The sequence below is a fragment of the Podarcis gaigeae genome (genome assembly GCF_964106915.1).
Source record: "Podarcis gaigeae genome assembly, chromosome: 9".
Lineage (NCBI taxonomy): Eukaryota > Metazoa > Chordata > Lepidosauria > Squamata > Lacertidae > Podarcis > Podarcis gaigeae.
The window spans coordinates 3,390,295-3,402,087 of record NC_139685.1 but is presented as its reverse complement, the minus strand read 5'-3'; positions in this window follow the sequence as shown (position 1 = coordinate 3,402,087).

The following is an 11,793-nucleotide window of genomic DNA, read 5'->3' as shown; positions in this document are numbered from 1 at the left end:
CTCTGCTCCACTGGCCAAGTACAGTTTTGCTTTCTATAAATCCCAGAGCTTTATGAGCCAGGGAATTCTGCTTTACAACAAGCAGTGATTTGTTTCTGAACATGCCAACTTCAAAACATGGGTTGTGAAGCTGGCTCATTAAACAACTACAGAGTGAGGGCATTTTGGATATTTTTCTGCTTCTGAAAGCTGGGTGGGTAAAGACTTGGGGTTCCCCACTTTCCCCGAGCATGAAATGCATGGTCAAGAGGGGAAAACAGGTAATTGCAATCAACATCAACCCGAAACCGTCAGGTTGGGAGTGGGATAGGATAGAAAGTATAGAGCCAATTCCCCTATTCAAACACTTGAAGTTAAGGAACTCGGGGGGGGGCGGGGGGGGGAGCCGCGTGAGAGAGATTTGGCTACTGCATGAGAAACTAAACTAAGGAGGAAGGAAAATTTCTTTTGGGGAGCATTTTGAAATTGTGGCATCATTGGGAGGAAGTTTAACTGCAAGATTCCTTGTTTCTAAAACCAGTTGTAGCAGCCTCCCTCATGCTTCTATGCTGGCTCATTTCAAGCTACTAAAATTCTGCTAATATTTCCAGATGTGCAACCCGTCCAGCTTCACCAGACTGCCTTTCATGCCTCAATCTTCCTTGCGAAAACAATGCAGCTGTCTAGGAATGGTGGCATTTTGCATTCCCAATGGGTGGACCTTTTTTTGATACAAGTGTTTCCAAATTACTGGTGTCGTACTCACTTTCAAGTTTACAGCTTGTGCATACCTATCCAAGGCAAGTATCTCCTTGGAGGATACATATTTCATGATAATTCATCAACATTTAGCCTTTTCTCAGATTTTCATATCACAAACACATTTCCTTAAATGCAGCATCAGTTGACGACTCTCGGCAGAGGCTACCAATGCAGGAAGAAAGAGCATTCTTAAGAGACTGATCAAGCCAGCTGTTTTCTAAAGTGAGGTGAATTAAAACTCACATGGGAGACAGGTTTGAGAAGTGCAACCGGGTGAATTGCTGACCCACTGAACTTAGTGCTATTATACCACTTCAAGCAGCCCTGGCTTTCCACAAAGAATTGAGAAAAGTTAAGGGGGTTGATGATGATGATGATGATGATGATAATAGTTGTTAGGATGCTCCTCTTCCTCTCTGGTTTACAATTGTGAGTGGTTTAATTTCTTCATAGGGAGCTCTGGGAATTGTAGCTCTGAAAAAAGAACAGGGTTCTCCCAACAAGTTCTTTTATAATCTGCTATCAAAGCCAGAACACTCTTTTCTTTTTTTCAACTCAAGACTAACATAGCTACACGTATACACTTTGTGTAGACCATGGGTAGGCAAACTACGGCCCGGCGGCTGGATCCGGCCCAGTCGCCTTCTAACTCTGGCCCGCAGACAGTCCAGGAATCAGCGTGTTTTTACATGTGTATAATACGCTCTTTTGTTTAAAATGCATCTCTGGGTTATTTGTGGGGCATAGGAATTCGTTCATTATTATTCTTTCAAAATATAGTCCGGCCCCCCCACAAGGACTGGGGGACAGTGGACCGGCCCCCTGCTGAAAACGTTTGCTGACCCCTGGTGTAGACTCCTTGCATGACAAAACCATGCATTGCACATTGGACTTGAGTGTATTGTGGTACACAGGTCTGGCACGAAACAAGGAGTGTGTCTCGCCCCTTAGGCCCAAGCTACATGGTATGGGGAGTTATGTTGTCCCTGGCAGGTCTCTGCAATGAGGGAGGAAGAAACTGGGAACAGAATGGGGCTGCTTTTCTTTCCAGAGGGGAAGGGAGATAATATCCCTTAGCCAACCAGGGGAGTTGAAGGGGCAAACGGCAGGGAAGAAATGAGGTAAGCAATCACTGTCCTCTTCTGATCCACTGTCCCCTCTTCTACATACAGTGGTACCTCGGTTTACGAACATAATCTGTTCTGGAAGTCTGTTCTTAAACCGAAACCGTTCTTAAACTGAGGTGCGCTTTCCCTAATGAGGCCTCCTACTGCTGGTGCCCTTCCACCGCTCGGCTTCTATTCTTAGACCGAGGTAAAGTTCTCAAACCGGGACATTACTTCCGGTTTTGCGGAGTTCGTAAACCGAATCGTTCGTAGGCAAGACTGTTCATAAACCAAGGTACCACTGTACTGTAGTGACTTACATATGTTGCCATCCCACCACCAGATGGCGCATTGGTTCCACTTGGTTTAACCCTCTTGCACTGCAAGAGTTGGAATGAATAGACCTAGTGAGTCCTCATGACAAGAGTTGTGTGGCAGTACAGTTCTGAGTTCGTTGTGTTCTTGGTTTTAGCAACCTGAGTTGTCCTGTGGTTTTGTTGCTTAACTAAATAGCTCCATTCATTGACCAACCTTGTTATACCTGCCCCCATAAATATAGCATAATTACCTACATCCTGATTAAATGATCCCAATAAAACAATTCTGTCTCAGTGGCAATAATCTGTTTGCTGTTCCAGTTCTTAAGCAGGGTCACATGTCTTTTCCGATGTGACTCCACTTGTCCCTGCAGTAATCTCCCAGCAACCTATCTTATGCGTGGGGCGTTCAGCAGCCTCCTGATCACAGCTTTTGCTCTGTGCTTTGTGGGTGGCTGAAAATGATTGTTTCCAATAATCCCATGCTGAAGTTCTGCTGTTATAGAGACACACTCTTAGGTTTCCCATTCTTCTTTATTTCTTCCCTCCAGTGTTTCTTGCCCACATAAGTAGGGTTTATTTGTGCCCACAAAGAGAAAAGTAGTAACAACAAAAAAGGTCAACACAAGGAGCTTTTGTTAAAAGTAAAAAAAAAAAAAGAGGGGGGGGAAGCAGAGGTGAATGAATACAATTAGAAAATTATAAATGGGGTATAAAAATCACAACTTGGCCTAGTACAATGAAATAGAAAGAAAAAAGTATTGCCTATTTATAGACGAGCCCAAATAAAATCAGAGGGATTTGCTGATGTGGCTCATCAGAAGTGGAAACAAGTTTGCATGTATTGCTGCACTGTAGTTATTACGAGGATCTACGCCTGACCTTTATTGCCCCAGTTCTACAAAAGCTTAAAAATGAACCAGAACTTGAATGTATGAGAGCCTTGGTAGAAGATAAGGTTCCTGAAATCACGATCAATGTTGCTAAATTCTGTGCAGCCGCTATCAGGCGCAGAAAACAAGAGCTTTCCAATGTCAACATGCAGGCGAAGGCAAATCCTTAATTTTATTCATGCTGTCCAATTTTAAATTGTTGTTTGTTATGGCCTAATCTGTATTGAAATTGTCCTTTGTTTTTTCCAGTGTTATGTTTCGCTGACTAGCTGTACGAGTTAATCTGGTCTGTGACCGTTTAATAAAATTTGATTTGATTTGATTTGATTTGCTACCTATGTGACTACGTTGTCATATATACTTAATAAATACCCCCCCCCAAAAAAAAAAACACCAGGTGGAATCAGAAGGATCAGCTACACTTAAAAAAAAACCCAAACTACAACAAAGTTTGCAGTAGTACGCAACTATCAAAAGGTGATTAGAGCAGTGCTGAATTAAATATTATCATAAGTATTCTACAAGATGTATCTCCAGCCCAGTTGGGACTTCTGCTTCAGGTTTAGCTTATTGATACTGTATTTCCTAATATGAAGTGTGTGTGTGTGTTGCTGCCTACAATGACCATCTTAGAATGGTCCTGTGATTCTTTACATGATGTTGGATTCCCGCTATCATCACCCGCAGCCAACATTTATTATTGATTTAACGAATCACTATCCATAAAACTTCCTGAAGTGATTTGACAATAAAAACAAGTTCAAAGCTGATGCAGATGCGGGGGGGAGGGGGGACACAGGAGCGGTTGCCACAGGTGCAAAAATTTTAATGGGTACAAAATTTCAAAACCCGGTGCTGCCTCAATACAGCAGTGTGCTTCTGTTACTGGGCTCCATTGAAAACAGCTTCTCCATGAGAACCAGGAAGTTACCTCTCCAGAGAACGGAATGACTCTTCTTATCTCTGTGGCTGCGATCTCCTGGGTGATGTGGACGCTGTCAGGCAGTTGAATGCGCATGGGTACTACGTTCCCCAAATCCACGTGGCCCCAGGCACTGGCAACACATGCTATGCTACTGGTGCCAGGCAAATATGTTTTTGTTCTCCCAGGCCTTTGGGTGACACCAATGATTGGACTATGTTTTTAATATGTGTGTGTGTGTGTTGCATTTTATACTTGCATATCACTTTGGGACCGTTCCTTGTGGGAAGTGATTGATAAATACAGTAGACCTAAACCTAAGCCTGCTTGAGCTGAATGCAGGGCAGCCTATGCAGCAGAACATTATTGGTAGTGATTGGAATTCAGAGGACGATGGGTGGAACAGGCATGTGGGACACTGTTGGTGTGTCCTCTTGTAAAACGCTGACCGGTTGGACTTTATAATAAGCAAACATTATAATTTCTTCCATTACAAAACAATGTCTTTATCCTCTTCTTATCTTTGACATCTAAGAAATTCCGCCCTATGATCTTTTCCCATGACCAGCCCAGCTTTGCTATAAAATGCTGTGAATAGGCACATTGTTAAGACATATTGACAGTCTTTACAAATTGCAACAATAAAATGCTATACGTGTCTTGTTGAAATTCCAAAGCCTTGCCCAAGCGAAAACAAAAACAAAGCTCCTGCCCATTTTAGAGGACTTTTATCAGATTATAGATTATTATCTTGAGCCTAATGCAGAAACAGAGTCACAGCTTTATCAAATCCATGAGAGTCCCGTTTCAGGTGGTTCAGATGTAAAACATCTAGCAAGAGGCCATAGGAGCCAACTCCTAGGGTCTGAGGTCCCTTCTGCCCCCCCAAAAAAATATTTGAGGGGAGCGCCCTTGTCAAGTTTATGGGCATTGCTATTCAAATGGTATGTGTATGCTGTGTCATATGTTCTGGCGCATTCTGCCAGGAAAAGAAGGCTCTGTCTCCGCCCTTTGTTCAGCGGCAGCAAGACCTGATAGCTATTTGGTGGACCTTTGACAAAAGCATGAGAGGTTTGGCTCAAAAGCCCAACAGCGTTCAGTATCTTTCAGTGTTTATGTGCAAAGAGTATTTAGGGGAAAGATTGAGGGGCTCTGCGCCAGCATCTGGCATCCTCAGGCAGCTTCTGGGTCATTCGGTGCCCATCACTAATGCCCTTAAAATGGCACCAGCCATTTTAATAACCCATAATGTTCCCCTGACATAGCAGTGTTCTGGGGCTGTGTGGTAAGTTTAAATAGTGACTAGACGGCAGTGCTGGCAGTGCTATTTGGGTCACTAATGTCACCAGGTAAATCTGCCAAGACCCATCAACAGGGGATTTTGACCAGGGTCTCTCCAACCTAATGATGGGCCTCTTCAGAGGCCTGCATCAAACTCTCCCTGCATAAAATCGTGCAATTCACCTAGGTCAGCAGGTAACTTCTTTGCTGCCATTCGTCAAATGGTAGCAAATCCCTTTCATATCCATATTTTGTTACAGAAGTTTTATAGTGCCATTTTGTGCATGCCTTATCAGTCACGTTGATTGTTTGATTTGGAAAGAGATTATTCTGCAGATAGCATCCATTTTCTGTGTAATTATGGTTTTCTCTGTGCAATAAACTAAATTGCAGATTAATGCTTCCAGAGTTCTCCAGGTAGAATTGCCAGTGATTTATAAAGTGCTCACTGGCCAGAGCGTACTAGCTCCTTTCCAGCTTTCACACAACAAATTAGTCCAAATACTCTCCCCATACAACACAAAGGATGCATTATCTGGCAGCGGTCACTCAGGAATTGTTCTGAGGAGGACAAAATTATGTGTGGCATCAAACGCCTCTTTGAATTGAGATGCATGCAGCTTCTAAAATGCAGTTACGTTAACTGGCTGGGGGTGAGGGGAATTAATGAGATCAGTTCAGGGATTACTATTTGATCCCAAATGACAATCAGCTCCCACACCCAAGCTATACCTTCTCTTGCCTATAACCACTGGAACTGATGTAAAAATAGAGACAGAGTCATGGTAACTCCATGCTATAGAATCATTCAAACACATATTGACACCATCCTACAATAAAATTACATGAAGTACAAAAGTTAGGGATAAGATGACAGTCTGCTGTTGTTGTTTAGTCGTGTCCGACTCTTTGTGACTCCATGGACCAGAGCGTGCCAGGCACTCCTGTCTTCCACTGCCTCCCGCAGTTTGGTCAGACTCATGCTGGTAGCTTCAAGAACACTGTCCCACCATCTTGTCCTCTGTTGTCCCCTTCTCCTTGTGCCCTCCATCTTTCCCAGCATCAGGGTCTTTTCCAGGGACTCTTCTTTTCTCATGAGGTGGCCAAAGAATTGGAGCCTCAGCTTCAGGATCTGTCCTTCCAGTGAGCACTCAGGACTGATTTCCTTCAGAATGGAGAGGTTTGATCTTCTTGCAGTCCATGGGACTCTCAAGAGTCTCCTCCAGCACCATAATTCAAAAGCATCAATTCTTCAGCAATCAGCCTTCTTTATGGTCCAGCTAAGGACTAATATGATAGTCTAAGGACTATGATATCTATAACTATGCTGTGTCTTCCTCCCACTCAGGGGGGAATATGTTAGAACCAGACTTTCCCCCACCCAGGCTCCCCCTACAGATCAGGGTCACAAATCTGTTCTCCGGGACATGGCCAACAATTCAGTTCCTAACTGATGGGGGGGTGTCCTTATGCCTCACCCAAGTAGCAGTCAGGGCCAGATTAAGACCCTTACAGGCCCTAAGAAAATATTTTGGTGCCCCCATATATATTTAATTCAAAATATAAACAACAATAAACCATAAAATATTGTCTTCTACAATTATTTGTATAAAGTTCAGCATGACTGAATCTTGTTTTTACATTTTTTGTTGCACTGAACTCATGACGCACATATTGTGGGAGCCTTTTTTTGTGGAACCTGTTTCAGCTGCACCACAGGGTCCATGGTAAATCCGGCAATGGGAAATTTCTGTGGCGCCCCCTTCCCTTGATGCCCTAAGCACATGCTTATTTTGCTCAATGGTTAAGCCACACAGGTAGCAGTCCAAGGGGGTAAGTCCTGTTGGTGTCTGCCCACTTTTGGTTTAACCCTGCTGTACCACCACTGGCCTGCTCTTATATCAGCCAACTGAAGTTGGGACACTGGTCCACGTGTAGAAAAACTTCCCCACACCAGCTGCAAGTAATGAAAACTGTCAAACTGAAGTAATATGGGCAAACACTCTAGCAAGCAAGCAAACAAGCAGTTACACATTCAAGTTACCTGACAGGCGGATGGATAAAACCCATCTTGACCAGCACAACAGGAGCAGCTCCAGCTGAGGGGCTGGGATGGAAGCTGCAATTTCCCCCTTCTTAGTCCTTTCTTCTTCTGGTCATGCCCCCAAAGCACACTCACAGACAACGTACTTGAACGCTAGTTTCACAAAAGAATAATCCTCAGTGACATATTGTGGCAAGAAAGTATATTTTTCTTGGTACCTCTTGAATTCTGCACATGTGGTAATAACTCCTGCCACACCTCCCTTCTCCCCTCTGATGGGAGAAAATTCATGGGGTCCCTTTTACCATTAGGACTTCACAAAAAATGGCAGTTAGAAAGTTTGTGCCTTTTGCTCTCTTCTACTTTAATTTTAAATAGCCAAAAGATTTAGAGGAACATTCATACCTACAGCTCAATTTATTACCCAGTCATATAAACACTGAAGTATTTCAAACAGATATAAATATTTAAATCCAAGGATAATGATTTAACTAGATCATGAATCAGGCTACTAATCACATGGCTGGCCGCCAATGTGTGGGTGCTTGTGAACCTTGCATGCTTCCGATGCATTAGTAAGAAACGTATTTCTATCAATGGAAACTGTCAAGTGATGTCAACTAGAGATTAAGTGAGAACTGATGCAGCAGTGGGAGCATATCCTGGACATACCTTGTAACAGGAGCAGGAAACCTGTTTTGGAAACTGTATTAAATTGAATTACCGTACTTTGGTTTGATTTGTAATAATTTGGAAAAAAATAATAATAATTGGCATAGTGTCTTTTCCATCAACATGTCTGTTACAGCAATTAAGAGAAGATTTCTCAAGTACGGTATATTTCTTTAACCTGTCATTGTAAGGCAAGTTTCATTAGCATGTCCATTATCAATAAGAACTTGATTGCACAGAAAAAATAATTAGCTCCAAAGAGTAGCCTAATTTATCAGCTTGATAAGCAGGTCAACTAAAATAACAGCCCATTGCTTCTCACTTTATGTTTGACCTAAAGAATAAATGACTGGATGAGCGATGAATTTTTATTTTTAAAGTTCTGTTAACTCAGTGTAACAATTTGACAGTCGCTTAGCTCCAAGCTGAGGCAAGATATTTCTTGGCCCTTCCTGAACACATACAGGATTGGGAAACACTCCCTACCCTCCAAGCTTCCATCAAATCCATCTAGATAAACTCATTGTCAAAGCGCCTTGGATGGAGTGCATGCAGTTCCATGGCTTAGTCTAAACCTGGGGCAAAAGTAGGTATGATGTGGGAGATCATCTTCAAGCTGCTGAAGGGGTAAAGGTTTTTCATTAATTAGCCGTCCCAACTGGTTACTATAGAGTTTGAAGAAGCAGCATTCAGAGAAGAATAACCAGCTTCCACACCATTTCATCAAAATAAATCACTCCTGTCCCCCTACTGGAACGGCTGATAGCTACACAGTGGAAAACATATGTCCTATACGGTATTGTTATGTTTTTCTTTGCAATCTACACTGGGGAAATGGCATAAGAGAAAATGGTTAGTGCTCCTTTCCCAAGGACATTTGCTTGATTTTCAAAGCAGCAGTATGGGCAATGGCAATGCGCATTTGAGGCCACTTTTACCTAATCAACTCCCTGCTACACCAGTTTCTCCCACTGTGTTCTGCCATTCCTTCTTTCCTTCCCCAGTGCTCCACCCCCCTGAGCAGGTCACCAACCGCTCCTATTCCCTCACTGCCCTTGGGTGGCCCACCCCTCCCCCCATCGCTCTAATGACTCCATTTTCCTTCTCCCTCTCCTATTTTACCAGATGATTCCATTTTCCATTTTTAAGCATTTATTTTGGGTGCTCCATGTAGTGAAATGCCTGCTGCCAAGGTTCCAGTCATGGCCACCATATTTACTTCTCTGTTTACAAGCATGTCAGAGAGCAATCTGGACTCTGAAGGGCTGTTCAGTCCAAGTGTGCTTTAAAGACAAAGAACCATAAACTTGGAGAGAATGGACCTTAAGGAGACACACTGCAGATTCTATACAGATAAATACCATTTATATTAGCAATGAAACAAGGAAGCCATTAGCAATTATATCTCTTGACTCTGCCAAAGCTTTTGATAGTGTAGAATGGAATTTCCTGCTAGAGTTATGTAAAAGTATGCAGATGGATAATATGTTTAAACCTCTACTTAAACAACTGTACAAGGATAGTATGATGGTGGTGTAGACAAATGATCTGGACTTAACACCTGAGGTGGGAAACAAAACAGGGCTGCCTATTATCTCCACTGCATTTTCAGGGACATTATAAGAGATACTAGAGGGATAAAGGAATACAGATAGAGAATACACAATAGATATTGAATCTGTGGATGACATTGCTTTAATGTTCTTAAATCTGGAAAAGGCCAAAGTATAATGTCAAAATGGGAGGACTTTGAATTGCTTTTATGGACTTCATATTAATTATGATATGTGTTTGAACATGAGAAAGGAGGCGGTGCAGTTGCTTCAATAAAAAAAAAACAAAGATAAAAGGTTGGAAACATACTGTGAATTGGTAGCACCTATAATAATAATAATAATAATAATTATTATTATTATTATTATTATTATTATTATGTATACCCCGCCCTCCCCAGCCAAGGCTGGGATCAGGGCGACTAAGAAGCAATAATAAAAACAAGCTGAACGAATACAACTTAAAAACAAGATTAAAATACAACATTAAAATATTGAAACATTAAAATATTAAAATGCAGCCTCATCACAGGAGGAGAAAGGAAAAAGGAAAAAGAAAGAAGAAAGAGGGGGAGGGAATCAAATTGGCTCCAAGCCAAAGGCCAGGTGAAACAACTCTGTCTTACAGGCCCTGCAGAAAGAAATCTGATCCTGCAGGGCCCTGATCTCATGAGGCAGAGCGTTCCACCAAGCCGGAGCCAGTGTTGAAAAGGCCCTGGCTCTGTTTGAAGCTAATGTAACTTCCTTAGGGCCCAGGACCACTAAAGGTAAAGGTAAAGGTACCCCTGCCCGTACGGGCCAGTCTTGCCAGACTCTGGGGTTGTGCGCCCATCTCACTGGGCCAGGGGCCAGCGCTGTCCGAAGACACTTCCGGGTCACGTGGCCAGCGTGACATCGCTGCTCTGGCGAGCCAGAGCTGCACATGGAAACGCCGTTTACCTTCCCGCTAGAAAGCGGTCCCTATTTATCTACTTGCACCCGAGGGTGCTTTCGAACTGCTAGGTTGGCAGGCGCTGGGACCGAGCAACGGGAGCGCACCCCGCCGCAGGGATTTGAACCGCCGACCTTTCGATCGGCAAACCCTAGGCGCTGAGGCTTTTACCCACAGCGCCACCCGCGTCCCGTCCCAGGACCACTAGGGTGTTGCTATTTATGGACCTTAAGGTCCTCCGTGGGGCATACCGGGAGCGGTGGTCCTGTAGGCACGAGGGTCCTAGGCCATGAAGGCCTTTAAAGGTCAAAAGCAGCACCTTAAATCTGACCCTGTACTCCACCGGGAGCCAGTGCAGCTTGAAAAGCACTGGATGAATATGCTCCCATGCAGAGACCCCGTGAGGAGCCTCGCTGCAGCATTCTGCACCCGCTGGAGTTTCTTTGGCAAAGAACTTAGAAAAATGAAAGAACATGAACTTTGGGGCAATTATAAAAAAGCAATTATACAAAAACTAAAGCAATTGAATACTTTGAATTGAATATTGTGACTGATCCCTGAGGTGATATGCCTGTTGCATGTGTTTCCTATGAATATTCCAAGGAAAACTATGGAAACATTGTCCAACTTTTCCATACACAAGGGAAACAAAAGAAGGGAAATAAAAGTGGAGCAAAGAGGGATTGGGGATCTCTAACAAAATACAGTATTTTGACTCTTCCCAGCTCATTTAAATTTATTACCAACTTTAATGCATATAAAAATAAACCATAGCTAGATTTGAGGTATCCTAAATATGTGGGAAGTAAGGTCAGGGCTAAATCATTCTTGATGGTGAAAGGCACAACCAGTAAGGTAATAGGAGAACCCTTTTCTAAAAGTTACTTTTCGTGTGCAGATGAAAAGGCCAAAGAAATTGGCCCCACAAAGGTCCCCAATGCAAACTTTCCTACACCATAAACTATTTTAAGTGAGAGAGCCGTGTAAGTAAAGGAAATGGCATCGTTCATCTCTCTTGAGACCATTTAAAGGATAAAATGAGGCAAGATCCAGTCAGCGGAAGGCAAACACATCAGGTCATACATTTTATTAGAAACCCATTCATAAATATCAGGCAGTCCAACCATTAACAACCATTATGGGAATCTACAGAGACACTAGCAGGGTTAACAATTGTATAGGGGTAAAGTTTGGGTTCCAAAACTGAGGAACAGCAGCGAAACAGAATCTTGATTAGAAGCCATTAGGATCTGTCATAGTAAGCATATAGGAAAATCCATAAAGATTTTGCAAAAGCCTTTGCAAAAAGGAGGCATCTTCACAAGACCAAAAA